Here is a 14623-nt window from a genome sequence, read left to right on the forward strand (position 1 = left end):
ATCATTGATACAGCTCCAGCAGAAGAGCATGTTAATCTGATGTTATTGTCCCTTTTCTTCCTTTGATCAGGCAGGAAAGTTTCTTGTAGTCGTTTTGAGTTCTTCAAAGGCAATAGGGCTAATAAAGTCGCAACCATATCCTGCTGAGCAGAGCGTCCAAACTGGCCTTGACCTTTTAAATGATTAGTGGAGCCTGTTAGAATCACTGCTACTGCATTTTTCTTTGTTGTTGGAGAAAATGAAAAAGAAATGCAAAAGAGATACCGGGTTAGAAAGATAATGACAGGGAAACAGAAAAAGAGAAGAGAGGGGATTATTTATTATACCACTGACGTATCTCAGCGATTAACCTCCCAATATCCCTTGGTTATTTATTTATTTAAAAGCATGTGGCTTCTTAGTTTACTGATACCTAGGAGGGCAAGTCCTTTCTTGTGGCTGCTTCTGGTTTCAGCCACAGCTCCAAACTCCTCTTTAGACATAGAGGATTACAAAGGCCACAGTATGATAGATTAAAAATGCTTGACATCACATTCTTACTGTAAAGCCTTTGCTCTGTCCTCACTTCCTCATTAGGAAAGTGCAACCTTTGTTTTCAGCCTTTGAGGGAAGACAAGAAAGAAAGACAAGAAAAATGTTGCCAGCTGAAAGACACCAATATCCTCCGTGTAGGGCAAGTCTGGCTCGGTAAGCCTGATGACAATGTGTGTGATTAACTTTATAATAGACACTGGATACACTGTAGATTTGCTCATATAGTCTCCCCCTGAGAACCAGGCCTTCTAGGTCACTCTAACTCCTTCCATGTGTTATCTTTGACCAGAGATTTTATGGTAACAAGACAAAATGTTAGACTTAGTCCTGGCAGACAGCTCCCTGTGGCCACAAAAACGGGGGCACTGCATGTCTCCTTTGAAGGCATTTGGAGTTTGTTCAGAGGACATCTCACTCCATGCTCATTAGCCCAAGGCAGGAGTTGTCTCTGCGTAACAAGGCAGTTGCACAAAGCTGAAGAGCTTGAGGTCTGTGCCAGCAGGGATTTGTCTGTGGTAGAAACAGATGAATGAAGTTACTGTGATCTGAATTTAAGATAACCCTGAGTAAAAATGTACAGTAGACAAATGTAGACAAATGGCAAATGAGACAAAGCTTAATAGTCCTGATGTGACAATTTAGCCTTGGATGTTCTGACACGCTCTGGCTATCAAATGCTATGAATAATGGCTCATTACTCAATTATAGTCAATAAAGCCTTGCATTTGTACAGGTTCTTGTCTGTCAACACAGTCACATTCTGATGAACTGTTTGATGAACACCTATTTGGCACATACATTCATGTGAAAAGTGTGGCAATCTTAATACAACTTTGGTATTCGTCAACGTTTCATCTTCTAATTATCTAATGATGAATTTTGCAATGAAGGTGTATTCAAACTGGTTTTGGCCTCTGTGTAAATCCTAGTTTTACTCAGGGCACGTTTCATGTAGTTATTAAATGTTGATTCTTGTAATAAAAATAAATGACTTAACTGAAGATTAAAAAAAAAGAATAATAAATGAAGATGAAAATCACTCTGCTTTAAATCGGATCACTCCTTCATATGCCTCAATGCATAATTTGAATAGTCTTGTAGTCCTTTATGACGGGATTATTTTGTGTATCAATCACAAAACTGTTCAAAATTGCATTTCTCAGAGCTGTCATTGGAACCGTGCAGTTGATGGTACACAACACACATAAAGTAACAGCTTGTGCATGTTGATGATGAAGAACAGTATTATCAGAATTCAACACTGAGCATGTTGAGATCCTGTTGCGGAACTGGAGCTTCTACCAAAATTTACAGACATTGCACGTACGCATATACAGGCATGTGGTCCGCACAAACATCCAGACTCCCATGGCTGAAACGCTGGAGACTACTGTAGGGGGCTTTTCAAGGCAATAACTCTAAAAAGACAACACCAGCCAAGAAAATGCTCAGCACAATAACTTAACAGCAATACCAGCTGCTGTTTAGGGTTAGGGTTAATACTTTTTCATTTTGTATCTATTTAATGTGTTAATAAAGAATTGGGTGTAAAAAGGCAGGTTAGAAACACACCAGATGTAACACATGCATTTGCGTATTTTCATCATTAGAAAAGCTGAGCAGTCAAATTACTTAATTTCTTCATACACAGCTCTCACAATATTAAAACAATAATCCGACATGTCAGATCTACTAAGACCATCAATCAAATTCAGAAGTCAAGAGGTGTTTCTAGCATTCTTGTCATTACAAGCCTCAGATACAAACGTAATTGCGGTTCACAAATTCTGATGAAAAGCTGATTCGTCCTCGGCTGTTCTAACGTACTCTGGCTATCGGATGTGATTACTCACTTATTGTCCTGAAAGCCACATTGGGTTTGTACAGGTCCTCTACTTGTCTGTGAACACTCTCACAATTTGTTGTGAACTGTTTGATGACTACACATTTGGCACATCATTTTGTGTGAAAGTGTGGTTTTTGGGCAATTAACTAATGATGCAATGATGATTTTGCAATGAAGGTGTATTCAAAACCTCAAAACCAGTTTTGGCCTCTGCGTAAGTCCTAGTTTCCCACAGAACACATTTTATTATTTAATTATGAATTGGTATTATTGTTATTGTAATGCTTTTATTTGAAATGACATACACTACTTCTGGATTTTTATTGTTTACAGCTGATGAAGACCATTAATATCAGACTTCACTAGTGAGCATGTTAAGATCAAATATGACAACACTGTTCTGTTGTGGATAACGCTTCTCTCTTCCAGACTGCTACATCCAGCCTTCAGTCCAACAATCCTTATTGTTCTAAAGCACAAATAATACACATAATAAGACACATAATGTCCATTAAACGATGGTGAAAAACATGGATATTATATGCACTGGAATTGAAATGTATTTTACACCAGCAGGTTACACAAAGTCATGCATCAAATTATGACTGAATCCACCTGACTGATCATGCAGCATTTTTTTTGTAGGATAAAATCATATAGGCTCTGTCAGATATTAATACGGAGTGGTCTGGTTTGAATAGAAAAGGCTCATTCAGGTGACATGAAACACCCTTTTGTTTTTCCAGGCCTTTTTCCTTATAGTCAGTAAATGTGATTACCTTTATAGCATTTTACCTGTATTGGATAAGTGTGACATTCCTTCATCACAGCTATATGGCCATTCTGTATCCTCTGTTAATCACTATTATATTGCAATACATTTTCAGTCTAAAGGCTGTATAACATTGAGTGGCAACATAGTTTGCACAGGCAGTTCAATATACAATATGTACAGTGTACAGTGCAATTAGTTTTTTCCTTGTTCCATAAGAAGAGTTTCTGTAAACGTTTTTGATTAATCACAACTCTCCCACATAACCATAACTCACTTTATTAGTCTATGATCCTCTTTGCAGCTCGGGACACATCTCTCTTAGTCTGCTCTAACTTTAAATGACTTTTTGTAGTGTTTCATCTGTTTTACTGGTCTCCATAAATACAAATGCAGTGTACCCACAGTTGTAGACATCACCAGGCGTGTCCTGGCACGTAACACGTATGACAGCAGTGCTGCTCACAGAGCTGTGGAGAGCCACATCTGGCCAATGTAAACATGCCAACTAGCTTTACAATCCTATGAGAATTCTGTCAGATGCTCGCCTCAGAGTCACACTCATGGGTGTAACCTTAAATTGAGAAATAATAACATGAATAATCCGTTATATCAAAGACTGCACACAATGCTGCGGGTCTGCAGGGATTTCGAAAATTAACATCTTCATAAGACAGATGACAACTTTAACAGAAAATATGTGTTTCTGATAAGTCTACAAGTGTATCACTTGCTTTTATTTATTGGTCCTTTACATTTTGATGCATTTGTTCAATTCACAGTAAAGGTTCTTTGGCTGAATGATGAAAACAGCAGTAATGCAATAAACGGTGACATTGCACGGGGCCACAAACCATTTCACACTCTGCCGACCACAGGATTTGGTACATTGCAATGAAAATAACACTCCTCTCTGTTGAGTAATAACAGTTTAGTGAGGCTGTAGAAGAATTGTATAAAATGTCGGAATAACAGGGAGTGGGTGATAGAGACTCACTATCTTCATACTTAATACTTGGTGGATCTTATTTATACCAAGGTTAGTTTATATATGAGCCAATGAGTCCAACTCCTCTGACTTTAGGGCAAAACTAACATCAGAATTTCTCCATGTATCGGCTGCACTGGTAATACTGATGAGAGACGTGTGATGGAAACGCCAACAGAAGCGCAAAAGATCCTGAGTATAATTCCTGAGAGTAATTGGTTGAAAAGGGTCAGTATGAGTATCTTGTAAACACTAAAGGACAACAAATAAAGCTTTCATGTAATTCTATGATTTTACAATTGTCCAGTTTGTCATTCAAATATACATCCAGGTTATGATAGTTCCACCTTTCTGCTCTTACAGAAGGCAATAATGGAGAGAAAAGCCATAGTCTTTGTAACTTCCATCGCCATTGATAACTGTCATCAGAGTACTTCTGCAAGTACTAGGGAGTTAAAAGGGCACCTTTGTCCATCTCTCTCATTACCTGGGCTCATTGTGCGGGGTTGTCATATCTAAAAATGTCTGATGGAGTACACTGGAGCAGTGTCATTAGGTTAGCACAACGGCTGGATCTATAGGATGAAATTTGGCAGGGTGGAGCTTGAGGGGGAGACGACAATGAGTCGACTCACTGACTCACCACCTGCGAGTCATTGGCTGGTGCTGAGTAGTAGAGGAAAATATATCCCGACTTTGACAACACTGTATTTATCTGCTAAACTTAGCATATTTTATGAATAAGTGAAATGAAAAAAAGGGCTCTAGGTTAGAGTAATTAAAGTATTGCGGTATTGTTGTGGCTTGAATACAGAGCACATATTTTCTGAAACATATTGCCTTTTTTTATTTACACATTAAAATATTCCAGAAAAGAAAGGCAGTGTGCCACTTGGACACAGTACTCCCTATCTGGCTCATACTGTTTTCTGTTCTTCATCGTTTACTTTCCTTAATTACTAAAATTAGTTGTTTAAACAATTTTTAAAAAGGACTTGATCCAGCAGTTGTTAAAAGCAGAATATCTGTGGACTATGATTCTTCAATGACAAACGTGTCTTTCAGTCATACTAAAAGTATTACAGTAATCTATGCAGATTGCAGATTAGATATCCTCTGATCCATGCACACAAAGGAGTTTCCAAATATCGCTCAAACTCTGACAACTTTATTTCCTCAAACTGTTTATCTATGCAGAACAAATTAGCCACACAATGAATCTTGTCAACACATGCCTGTCAGGTCACACAAACAAGAGGATGAGTTATCAGCCAAAATGTAAACTACATTTTGAAAACATGATCGTGCAGCACAGACCATGCAGAATGGCCTCTCCTCACTTCCCAAACAAACACAGTGACTGGACAGCTCAAGCAGAAGGTTCAAAGCAATCACAGAAACAGGGGTAACAGCACTGATTGTTAAGTATTTGCCTTGAGCTGAGGCCAAATGTCTCAACAGAGGCCATTACGTTCTCTGATTCTGAATGTGAATTTTGAAACATGTTCATACTGAGAAAGATGGCAAGGAAGTGGAGCATTGACGTGCGGTTTATAAAGAGAATAATGGAGTGCATCATTCATCTATCTGAATAGGCAGTTAATAGTAAGCAAGCAAACAGAGCAAGATTATAGAAAAACAACACAAAATAAATCTTCACAAAGGCTTTCTGTGTTGTACTTGTAAGGAAAGCTGAAATAACACTTAGATTCAAGCTAAACTATGTTGAGACATATGTAGGGTGTCCAGTGTTACTGTGGGATCAATAAATCAGTGCTTTGGAGACGTTATGATTCAATACGTCTTCAGTCCCTCTGATGGTGTACTTTGTCTAAGAGATTAGTTCAGTTCCACATTGTTAACAACCTAATTTGTTTTTCCTCTATTATTTTACTTGCTCTGTTGAATCTCCTAACCACCATTACATATTTGTCTGTCCATGGGTGTGACTGGTATGTGATGTAGTGACGAAAAAGAGGCTCAAACTGCTGAGTGAGGAGAAAAATTCACAGCAAAATGGTCACAGTTGTCTTTAAGATATATGTTGCTAGCCTCCACATATTCTCAACGTTTTGTAATTCCCGGATAGGATGTCAGCTGACAGAGAACCCTTAATCGTTTGTGTTCATCCACTTATGATTTAGGAGAAGCATTCAGCTAATACTGCATGTGCTCAGCTGAAGAGAGAAATATGTTTTGCCCAGATGAGATAAGTTTGTCAGATGTGGGAACTGAGTGAGTACTACAATGGCTCCTCTGTCCTCTCCTGGTCTCTCAGACATGACTCAGGCTGAGCGAGAGAGATGATGTCTCGTAGTAACAGGCTTCTCTGCTCTCTGCTGTGATGATACAACAGCAACAGTAAGGGCACTAATATGTCTTTACTGTAGTCATATACAATATATTGAAAGGCTAGCAACATCTTTATCTTTTTGTGTCTAGTTGTATATTCCAACTTTTTTCTCTTTCACTTTTTGATGCCTATTTCATCAAATTGCTAAAAGATCTAAATAAACTGATAACAGATATATGAAGCAACCACATTGATAACTCACATGTAACTTCCTGGAGATAACTTGAAGTTTGACAAACATGAAAGACACTCCATATTGTCATTTGTCTCTTATGGAAACGTTGTTTGACAGTGAAATAAAACAATGCCACATGCAGATGCTTATTCACTCTCTTAACACTCTTTAAACTTTGCACCCATGATAACTGGTGAAAATAATCACCAGTGGTTTACAGAGAGCTCAGGAAATAGTTTGTGTTCAACCCAAACACTTGCAGGGGGGGGGGGGAGTTTGTTCCCTTAGTTTGAAATGTTTCCCTTTGCTTTTTTGTCTGCTGCAGTCGTGACTCATGACAATGTTTAGGTTCAGATGTACAAAGTCAGTTCATTAGTTATTTCCAATAATACATATGGCTCTTTTATTTTGAACATCAAAAGAAGAAGCTCTGGTCACACTAGGTACTTACCAATAGGAGGTACCATTGGTAGTAAGTACCTAGAAATACGTAAGACTTTAGAAGAGTGGTAGCAGTTGTGCAACAGGATTACAGATATATTTGTAGTGTCCCTTTCTCTCTCTCTCTCTCACACACACACACACACACACACACACACACACACACACACACACACACACACACACACACACACACACACACGCACCATGTGTTTTGTGACCTAAAGTGTGCATCAAGGCATCGTAACAAGATCCATATGTAGTCACTTCCTCCCTCTACTGCTCTAACATGAGGGGGCAGTATTAACAGGGCTACAGAATCCATAGATTTACTCGCCAGAGGAAGAAGAAAGACACTAAAGACTTACAAGGTTCCTGGCACAATAACTTTTTTTTGACACTGAGACGTACATAAAGCCGCACAACTAAAAGCTTTTTTGCTTCCCATCATAGATCATGTAATTGGTAATTGGCATTTGACATTGGCCCAAATCAAGTCTGTAAAACTAACAGTTGCAACAAATATGCAATGTAGTGTACTGTTATGACATTTAAGAAAAATGACAATTGTAATAACAGGAAGATCCCATGGCCTTTTTAAGATGTTGAATTTACAGTGTTTTGCATATTTGTGAATCACCTTGTTCCTGGCAGGGCATGGCCTAACCACGCATGTTGCAGAATCTGCAGTCATGCTCCCACAAATCAGATTATGGCTGGAGGAAGCATTTAAAATTTCAGAGAAAGGACCGATTCTTAAGAAATATTTGTAACAAAGGATCACGTAGCATCTTGATGCGTCATGTGTGCTCAGTGGTGAGAACTGAACTAATTTGCAACTTTTAAAGGGAAATATGTTGCCCAGGTGTCAGATCTGCTCATAGTATATTTATGAAGTATTGCATGTCCACACATGATGCTGAAATACAGGACCAACAGGAGGGAAACATGGATCCATGGAGAAGAAAAATGTAATAAAGAAACAGGCAGTTGCTAGGGGACACTTCTCCTATAGCCTTGGCTTTGTGTTTTTCAGAGTTGCTGGTAAATAACTGTGAATGATTCTTGGATGCCACGTTAGTACAAACTGTGGATCTTCCATGTGAGCTGCCAACATCTGCCAGTGAAATGAATGCATTGTTTGTCATTTACAGTACTGATAAATAACTGTGTACAACACCCACAATCCATTTAAAAAAAAAATATTTTCCCATCTGGGTCATTTGGATCCAATTAAAGGCAACATGTAAACAGTTCTTGTAATCTGGGAGACTCCGACGCAAACACATGATTTATTGTTAATAATAAAATCACAGCAGCGTATTAAAGTGGAGGGGATGAGCCAATGATATGCACATAACATTCATTATGTTTCAAACCAATAGCAACTTTAAGTTTCCCATGGATGCATACAAAGGGTGATGTGAATTATTGATATATTATAGAGGACTAGGGCTGGGTACCTAACTTCGATTCTTTTAGGCACCGACCAAATTGCCTCCATAGTATCGAAAAATGCCGTGTCATTCAAAACCAAATTTCAATACCTAAGGTGTAAATCTCATCAGTGTCAGTGAACCTAAGCATGCAGCATGCTTGTACCAAGATCTAATAATGCTTGTGATTGGCTGTCTAATGTTACACGTCATAGAAGCATGCAGGAAATAATCTGTTATGCACAGTGACAGAGCTCAAGTGTGTGTGTTGTTGTATTTTCAGAGGTTTGACTACCGGGTTGTGACTACAGTGTACGTCACATAGGTGTAAAGGAGCTGAAAAATAATAATAATAATAATAATAATAATAATAATAATAATAATAATAATAAAAAGATTTGTAACATAATGTGTAATGTTGTAATTTATTTTTGTTAAAAAGGATTTTATAAAATTAGTATCGGAAAAAATATTGTTCAGGAACCGGTATTGGTATTGAACAATTCCCATCCCTATACAGGATTAGATTAGTCCCACATTCTTCAAAACAATTGTTGTATTTGTTTATTACCGTCTGGAAAGTGTTCCAGTCATTCTCTGTGTGTTGCAGACAAAACACTTTTGCACAATCTCCAAATGTGCCATATTTTGTGGTCAATGATGCGTCAATGTGGGAATCTGTCCCTGGGTGTCACATCACAACAATAACAACACCAATATGCTGTGCCAGACGTAGATGGAAAAATGGGATTCCCTAAGCGACACAGCACTTCTTGGAACTTAAATTAAATTTGCCATTAAAAGTTTTCTGCATATGGAGACATTTCACAAGGGACAACAGCATAACTCATAAACCAATCATTATCAGCTGGGACGTTCACATTAAACAGTTTCTTGTCCGGTCTGCAGACTCTTCATTTCCTGTCTTGTTGCTAGATAAGTATCTATTAAAAGACACTACAATGTCTATATTAATGCATAGGCTGCTTTGATAATAAACTTACTTAAATCCTACTAGTATGAAGGGCAGCAAGAATCTCTACTCCTGTCTGCTTAGTTTAGGGCCAATTTTAGGATGGTACTCCGGGTCTGCTTCATGGCTTTCAGATCTCTCTCTGCTGTTTGACGGCAGGTTTCCTTGGGTTTGAGGATAAAGACAAGCATTAAAATGGTCACGTGTCTTCAAAACATTAGATTTCCTCGGTTAAAGTGTAAGCCTTCAAACTGCCTTTTTAACCTTCAAAAACAGAAATAACGTCAGTAAAGTCTAACTGTATGTCACTAGTCTGAGCATGAATTGATTTAAACAGCATGTTTAACTTTGTTATCTTGCATACTTTCATTCTTCACAATTTATAAACTCACCTATACAGTACCTTACCTTACCTTTCTCAGAACAGAGAATCTGTGCTTTTAACTGGAGTGGAATTTTGTGACTAGAATCGATGAATTACTTAGTAATTAGGATATGTCACATGTTGAATTTGGCCCAAACCAGAACCAGCAGAGGCCGTGCAAGTGTGCCAAGAGCAGGAGCCAAGGTCTCAGTGACCAGCTCTGTCCTGGTCCAGCACTACAGGCGTAATGAGGAACACATGGTCTGCCAACTCAGAGCCAAACCACATCTCAGGTGTGTGTGTGTGTGTGTGTGTGTGTGTGTGTGTGTGTGTGTGTGTGTGTGTGTGTGTGTGTGTGTGTGTGTGTGTGTGTGTGTGTGTGTGTGTGTGTGTGTGTGTGTGCGTGTGTGTGTGCGTGTGTGTGTGTTTCATTCAAGCCTTTTAATCTGCTGCTTTGTTAACAGAACTTTGTGAACATAAAAATAACCATAAAACATGATATTCAGTACAATGAAGCCTCTTTTTTCCTCCCTGTATTCTGTGTTATACCTCCATCTAGTGGTTATAAGTAAATACATAATTGGTCTGCAGCATAACCTGTTGAATGCCATAACGTATTTATTCATATCTAATACAGTTTGAAGATATAAATTGTTTTTTTTGCATTTATAGCTTTTTCTTATGCTAATAGTACAATCCAAGTCAAGTAAACACTGTACAAACAAAGAGAAGCAATTGTTAAACCACAGTCTGTTTTCTATTCTTATAATTAATGAATATGTATTGTCATTATGATAATTTTAAGATATTAGTACAATGAACATTAACAAACAAGAACACTGGTGAGCAGATTGCTGGCCTCTATAGATTTTTACAGCATCTACTTTTGTTTTATGGCATATATTATCTCAACCATGGTCTTATTTGTTATCATTAAATACACCAAAGTATTAGACTTACAATTTGACAATGACAATAAAATACACACCATGAAGCACTTTCTTCATCTTTACTCCAACTTTACCAAAGTGCTGATGAGTAGTTACTTCTCTCTAACCACCACCAGAGGGCAGTATGCCACTGTTGCCTAAAGGGATGGGGCAACCAGGTGAGTGTTTTTCAAGGTCAGTATTACACATCACATTGATGATTTGGGCAGGTAGGGTTTTCTAAATAAGATCAATTCATGTCAAAGTTGTCCTGAAAATACATACTAGTTTACTTTGATACATTTTACCATTTATGTAACAGATTATGATTACTCTTCTGTTTGAAGTGGTGGATGTAACCAACAAATCCACCACACTGCTTATGATTTGCTTTCTCAATTCCAATCAGCTACTGTCTGAAACACTAAAGATGCCATAATAATAAGCCTCTCACCGACACACACCTACATACATACACATACGCACATCAGAAAATGACAGGGCGAAGGGTTGGTCTGTCTTTATAAGGGGCTGCAGTGGATGCACCATTTGCTCACATGCTGGCAATTGCACACACACACACACACACACACACACACACACACACGCACACACACACACACACACACACACACACACACACACACACACACACACACACACACACACAGACACACACACCATCTCTGAACTCATCCATGAGAAAAGGATCTGAGCTGTGGAGGAGCTGAGTTAGCCGCACAGACACTCTCTCTCACACACACACACACACACACACACACACTAAACGCCTGAGCCCCCATTGGTCGGCGTCTCTCCACCCCACCGCGGGAGTCTCTGAGGGGTCTGCTGCAGTACTCTCTGCTCCAGGGGCCTGGAAACGCTGGAGTGAGCCATTTTTTTTTCCCTTACTTCTATTTTTGGGCTGGATATCGGCGGTCCACAGCCTCCCTCATTTTCCACTGTTTTCCAACGTACTGGTTCCCAGTGTACACTGCTTGCATGGCTTCAGTGCCTTCTCTGCATATACAAACAGCAGTAAGGCCTGCAGCTCAGACAAGCAATATGATACCACTGAGACAACAAGAATCTGTGCAATAAGCGAGTGAGGAAGGACGCATAAATTGTGACTCTGCTGCAGGGCCCAGGGGCAGCAACCCAGTGCCCAGCCAGCCATATAGACTCAGGCCACAGCTAAAAGAATTTGGAAAGGACCCTTCCTGCAGCCCATCCCCCCTTAACTGTAGACATGACCTAACCAGTCTCCTCCCAAATAAGCAAGAAATCCACCACCAGTTATGTTGTTTTGAAGTCAAACCCAAAGAGCTTGTTTTACGTTTTCTTCTCCTCTGTTGTAATGAAAGTGATTGAATACGCTTATTATGTGTGATTAATGACATTACATACATTATACTACATTGTATTTACATTGTGATGGTAGTAGCATATAAGAATGGATCAGTATATGAAGTGGACAATACACTCACATCACAAAAGCTATTTACAGCTCCCTCGACTTATTACAGGGGTGTTACACCTGAGGGAGAACACTGCTAAATAAAGGCAGGGAATATTAGGTGGGTCTTTATTAAAGTTTTATTTTTACAACTGCTTACACACAAAATCTTTACATGTCACATGATTTTTGAAAACTCTTACTCAAAGAGCCAAACTAAACACCAAATCTCCAAAGCCATAAGCTATTTCTCAGCCTTTCACTCAGTTTTCAATTGCAAAAAACACTTCAAAACACTACACACAATTTTCTACCTAAGACAAAAAAATCTAACAGGAGGTGACTTGCTTTCCTTTCCAAACACAACCAATGAAAATGCTACACTTATTCACCAGGTCACAGACCCATTTCTCACATGTGCAAACACTAATTGTTAACTGATCACTAACCAACCACTGCTTTAGTATAGGGCTATAAATAGGTCAAAGGTCAGATTACCTGTTTTTTACAATGGATGCCAACAATAGACAGAGAGCAAGGTGAGGAGGAGGGAGAGACAGGGGAATGACGAGGACAAGTTCAAAAAGGAAGAGTTGGAAGAAGAGGAGGGGGAGGATGAGGAGGAGGAGGAGGGCAAAGAAGAGGTGGAAGGAGAGCCATCTCTGTTGAGATTAGGGCCACACATATTGATCATGTGATCAACCACGGGATGTCCAAAGAAGATGGACTGAGAGTCCATAATTCAAACCTTCAGAAATGAGAACAGGTATGCAACTATCTAATGACTATTTCAGCATTATCAATCAAAAAAATCAGACTTTATTTTTCACTTTTCATAATGCGCACACACACACACACACACACACACACACACACACACACACATAGGCCTACACATTTTTATTCTAAAAATGATTATTTTGGTTTACATATGTTTATGGTTTTGTTTTCTTGTATGCTATGTATACACGGTATACAACACTGTGCTACTGTTACAACAGTAATATTTTGCCAAATATTTTCTGTTTCCACATTGGTTTTTACAGTGTACTTTTCATCCCCTCTTGGCAAATTACTTTCACTCTAGAAAAATCTATGGAACTGTAGATATAAGCCAAAGGAGCTTTAGATTTAAAACAACAGTGTGTACATGCTATATCCAAAAATGTACTATTATGAAAAAAGTGTTTGCCATTTTATGCTAATGCTTCATTTTGTGTTTTTGAGGTGTTTATGGCATATTGAAAGCAGTGTTTCATTTTGAAGGAGATATGAGGCATTTTACATTTTCTTTTGGGAATTGTGTGTAGAGTTTTGTAAAAAAAAAAAGGAGACATACTTCTAAAAACGTGTGTAAGCAGTTGCAAAAAAACTGTAATTATTAAACACAGCTATGACTACAGTTAATATGCAGAACTAAATTGCTATATTGAAATGTGCATAATGGAACGATAAACACAACTACAGTGGGCAAATGTTACAGGCATGTTACTTTGACAGTGTCTGGCAATGTAATGGACTTTTTTGTTGTGAATATTTACACAGCAAATGATAATTAAAACCAGGCCGATACTGGTACAGCATATTGTGGGTCTGCAGGCCCAACAGGCAGTGGATCGATCAAGTTCATCAAGGGAAGCTCTTCATCCTCAGGCCTGGAGTAAAACACAAGAGTATCTGCCCACATTCATAAAATAGAGGGAGGTCCCTAATTCCACAATAGCCTATAGGGCTTCAGATTCATGTAGGAACCTGTCAGAGGGAAGAAGCATGTTTATGAATGAACAAGCTGCTTCTCTTCCCGAGTTCAGTGTGTAGTCTGTTTAGCAAACGGATGAATCTGTGTGAACCTGTGTGAAGTGGAAACATCCATCATTGTATTTTAATGATTGTGTGTGCCTTTTATGCATTTCCTTATTATGGATGCATACATAAAAGCCATAATAAACTTTAAAACAACTGATATTTGGTTGAAACGAGACCCTTTACATTGTTGAGCGGCTATTAGAAAGTTTTCACATTCCCAGCTGTTAGGTTCTGACAGCTGATTGACAGTAGGCCTATATGATTTTGATGTTTGCATTTTACGCAGTGGTTTCTGTATCTCCGCGGCCTCAGAGATGGGTATCCGGCTTATTGATAGTGGTGAATGCCAGCGGGCATTAGAACAGCAAGCGGCCATCTGCCAGCCTAGCGAACTAGCAACCCCACCAGCTGCAGTCGCAAAACGCCCTACAAAGCAGGACATGCATGCAGCTTCTGACGTCTGCGGCCACACTGCGCTACAAAGCCCAGAAAAACCAGGAGCGGAAACAATGAGAATCACGCTTTTATACGCCGCATAGGACCACTACCA

This window comes from Sander vitreus, chromosome 5 (genome assembly GCF_031162955.1).
Source record: "Sander vitreus isolate 19-12246 chromosome 5, sanVit1, whole genome shotgun sequence".
NCBI classification, from domain to species: domain Eukaryota; kingdom Metazoa; phylum Chordata; class Actinopteri; order Perciformes; family Percidae; genus Sander; species Sander vitreus.